This window comes from Tachyglossus aculeatus, chromosome 1, assembly GCF_015852505.1.
Source record: "Tachyglossus aculeatus isolate mTacAcu1 chromosome 1, mTacAcu1.pri, whole genome shotgun sequence".
NCBI classification, from domain to species: domain Eukaryota; kingdom Metazoa; phylum Chordata; class Mammalia; order Monotremata; family Tachyglossidae; genus Tachyglossus; species Tachyglossus aculeatus.
In genome coordinates this window covers 34,955,622-34,960,163 of record NC_052066.1, presented here as the reverse complement: position 1 = coordinate 34,960,163, position 4,542 = coordinate 34,955,622, and the positions used below count along the sequence as shown (strand labels likewise).

At 38.1% G+C, this 4,542-nt stretch overlaps 1 non-coding gene across 1 annotated transcript; it reads left to right on the top strand.

Annotated features, from left to right (window-relative positions):
• The first annotated feature begins 3,396 nt into the window (after positions 1 to 3,396).
• LOC119935677 lies at positions 3,397 to 3,534 on the top strand. Its single transcript, XR_005453410.1, has one exon. It is a non-coding gene; the product is annotated as a small nucleolar RNA SNORA7 (small nucleolar RNA).
• The last annotated feature ends 1,008 nt before the right edge of the window (positions 3,535 to 4,542 follow it).

The window sequence follows — 4,542 nt, the reverse complement described above, 5'->3', positions numbered from 1 at the left end:
GGTGGACAGAGAGTATCTGTTCTTGCCATATTTAATCTCAGTTAGGGATGAGAAATCTAGATGGGATTTTTTTCAGGGAACTGAACTAAGAACATAGGTTCATCTCCTCGTAATTCCATTTGACAGTCCTCTTCATGGTTTCTATGAAAGAATCTATGGTTTACCAGAAAAAGTTATTTTAATGACTACAGAAAAAGCTTAGAGTTAAAATATGGAGAAAAAGAAAATGGAAAGAAACGTTTTGTAATATTTAACACTAGTTGTAATGCCACTCATCAATCAATTAATCAATAGTATTTCTTGAGTGCTTACTGTGTCACAACACTTTACTAAGCACTTGGGAGATTGCTAAAAATATATTCTCTGCCCTAGTTGAGGACACAGATATTAAAATAAATTACGGGTAGGGGAGGCAAAAGATTATAAAGATATCAACATAAGCATTATGGGAGTATGGGAGAGTCAGTATGCAGGTTGAAGGAGAAAGTTGAGTGAAAGGTAATACCAAGGTTGCAAGCATGTTGGACAGGGAGGATCTGATGCTACTAGTTCTGGGAAATTTGAGGAGAGGAGAATATTTGGGAAGGAAGATGAGTTCATCCAATCTAACGGTACTGAGTTCTTTCTGGGGAGAAAGCACTAAGTGTTAATCAAAGGGAAAGACTGATTTTTTTTTCAAAATACATTAGTATCACCTGTCTCAGAGTAACTCCTGATAAATATAATGAATGTGGCCAAGTGGAGTTGATCAAAGCCCTGCTTTCCATCACATCTCTTTACAGGAAAAAAAGTAACGAGGGCTTCAAGAATAAATATGATTCTAGGAAAGTCATCTTTCACATACTAGATGTATGATATTCACTCTCCTTCAAAGGAAAGGAGACAAATAGCTCATATTAAAGGCCTCCTACAATGAGCTGCTTGCTGTATTGACAGTTCAAGTACCTACTCTGTTATCAACCCTTCAATATGTTGCAGAAGTGATGAAAGGAGACAGCAGTGACAATTTTTTAAATACTTCAGATTGTTTTCAATTTACTCCTTCAGCCCATAGTATTTATCTTTGCTGTGTTTTATGCTTCACTGGGGCATTATAAAAATGAATCCATAGAGATCTAGATCACCAAAATATTAGGAATTTATTTTCTGTCCTGATCCTCCTTGTTAGATTCAATTTCAGTTGGCTTCACCCCCTAACAGATTACATTCATTCTGAGATTCATTATATAAATGACTCTTCAGGCTCTGGGCATTAGGTCTTAGAGAGTGTGCTGCTGGATGAGTAATTGAAAATCTAAAAAAGAGAAGGGGCTAAGAGGATGTGGGTGTGTATTGACTAACACCGAGAAAGCAAGTCTCCATAACAAGCTCTAACCAGATCTCGGGTCTAGTCAGATTCATTTTAGACAATTCATTCCTCAAATTAGCTTGATGAATTTAAATTGGTAACATACCTCATGTTTTGTTTGATTATTTTAAGCACTGAATCCATACTTCTATTTTACTAAGAAAAGGGAAGATAAATGGAAGATGAATTATTTGTCATCCCATAGGTAAACATATTACCTTACAATTTGGAAGAGACAGAAAATAAGGTTTTAACTCCCTCATCGTGTTTACTTAACAGTAATGGTATTTCTCGAACTCTTACTGAGTGCAACATCTGTACTAAGTATTTGGAAAAGTGTTAAAGATTATACATACAATCTAATGGAAAAGACCCACTGCTAGATTGTGCTATATTATGTCAGTTTTTGGTGACAGCTGTTTGTGTTTAAAATATCTAAAAGGTCCTATTGAATCTTGGTAAGGCTATTACAAAGAAGAAAAGGAAAAAGTATGCATTTTTGTATCACAGTAAGGGCATGGTGCTGGGTGGAATTAAATCCTCTGAGGTCTCTTGGTAGGGGCAGAGAAAGACTCCTTTCTCTGCTTTTCTTATTTGATGCTGTGAAGTGAGGAGATTACTTTAAACTGATGGGAAGCTGAGTCACGGCAGTGGTGGCTGGTAATCCCTTTAGAATATTTTAGGGTATAAACCTTATTTTGCAGCTTTCAATCTCCATTTACATTTACTTTTTTGCATTATTTTCAATTGAATCTCTAATTGACATATCATTTGTTAAAATACCTGGTTAATCATCAGTAACCAGAATTCACCTTTCAGCCAGATAACGTACCTCTTTTATTCCTTTTGAATGCCTCGTTCTAGGAAAGGCTATTCAAGCTTCTCATTCTAAGTATTTTTGTAAGGTGGCTCCTACGCAACACAAACATATAAAAGATTTACAGCTAGTGTAGGAAAAATAGAGATCGCATATACATATATAGTTGTCCTTCCTAATTTGGTAAAGTCACCACTAAATACACAATTCATTCATAAATGCATCTATGCCTGAAAAGGTCAGTAAGAAACCTACAGTCCCAGGAACAACGTGCAAAAAAAGATTAGGTAGGAAGTAGAACAAATATGTCAGTATGAAATGGAGAGCTCACCTCCTCCAGGAGTCACGGCAGTGGTGGCTGGTAATCTCTTTATAATATTTTAGGGTATAAACCTTATTTTGCAGCTTTCAATCTCCATTTACATGTACTTTTTTGCATTATTTTCCATTGAATCTCTAATTGAGATATCATTTGTTAAAATACCTGGTTAATCATCAGTAACCAGAATTCACCTTTCAGCCAGATAAGGTACCTCTTTTGTTCCTTTTGAATGCCTCCTTCTAGGAAGTGCTATTCAAGCTTCTCATTCTAAATATTTTTGTAAGGTGGATCCTACCCAACACAAACATATAAAAGATTTACAGCTAGTGTAGGAAAAATAGAGATCGCATATACATATATAGTTGTCCTTCCTAATTTGGTAAAGTCACCACTAAATACACAATTCATTCATAAATGCATCTATGCCTGAAAAGGTCAGTAAGAAACCTACAGTCCCAGGTACAACATGCAAAAAAAGATTAGGTAGGAAGTAGAACAAATATGTCAGTATGAAATGGAGAGCTCACCTCCTCCAGGAGGCCTTCCCAGACTGAGCCCCCTCCTTCCTCTTCCCCCTCCCCATCCCCCCGCCTTACCTCCTTCCCCTTCCCACAGCACCTGTATATATGTATATATGTTTGTACGTATTTATTACTCAATTTATTTTATTTGAACATATTTATTCTATTTATTTTATTTTGTTAATATGTTTTGTTTTGTTGCCTGTCTCCCCCTTCTAGACCGTGAGCCCGCTGTTGTGTAGGGACTGCCTCAATATGTTGCCAAATTGTACTTCCCAAGTGCTTAGTACAGTGCTCTGCCTACAGTAAGCGCTCAATAAATATGATTGAATGAATGAATAAATTAAGCTATATAACTACTGAATGTATAGTTTGTATGTATGTACAGTCCCTCTCAGGGTCGCATCTGGGGAGTTTCCAGTCCTCTACCAGTCTCGGCTGCAGGAGGGAAAGTCAAGCAGAGGCCTACCCATTCCATTCCTACCACGGGCGGTGGATAGCGAGTAGAAGGCAATCTGCTACAGGACAAAACTCACTCATGCTGGGCAGCAGTGGCATGGGAGGGAGTCGAGGGCGGGGACTGAGTTTACTGCTCAGAAGGCAGCAATGGTAAACCATTCTGTATTTTTAACAAGAAAATTCTATGGATACACAACCAGAATGATTGTAGATGGAGAGTGGGGCATTCTGGGAGAGATGTGTCTGTGGTGTCAGTATGGATCAAAAACGACTCGACGGCATAAGACGATATATATATATATATATATATATATATATATATATATACACACACACATTTATCCTCTTTCACATCCTCATCAAACACATATGGCAATACTGCATTTTATATGTAATATTGCAGATAAGAAGCAGCAGAGAAGCAGCGTGGCTCAGTGGAATGACCCCGGGCTTTGGAATCAGAGGTCATGGGTTCAAATCCCAGCTCCGCCACTTGTCAGCTGTGTGACTTTGGGCAAGTCACTTCACTTCTCTGGGCCTCAGTTACCTCATCTGTAAAATGGGGTTTAAGACTGTGAGCCCCACGTGGGACAACCTGATAACCTTGTAACCTCCCCAGCGCTTAGAACAGTGCTTTGCACATAGTAAGCACTTAATAAATGCCATTATTATTATTATTATTCTTTGGGCCTCAGTTCCCGCATCTGTAATATAGGGATTAAGACTGTGAGCCACCGTGGGACAACCCCATCACCTTGTAGCCTCCCCAGCGCTTAGAACAGATCTTTGCATATAGTAAGCACTTAATAAATGGTATCATTATTATTATTATTATATGTGTGCATCACGAAGATGGGTATACATTTATAAGTGCTAGGGAAGGCTGTTCCGTCCATATAACTTTGTGTGTTGGGATCTAATCAAGAAGTGCATGCTTGAAGAGATGGGCATTTAGCTTTGAGACTGGAGTGTCTTGAAAGCAGGGTTATGAAGTTTTTATTTGAAAAGAGAGGACGTGGACAGTCATTAAAAACTCTGCAGGAGTGGAGAACAATCTGCTGAGATAACTTGGGCA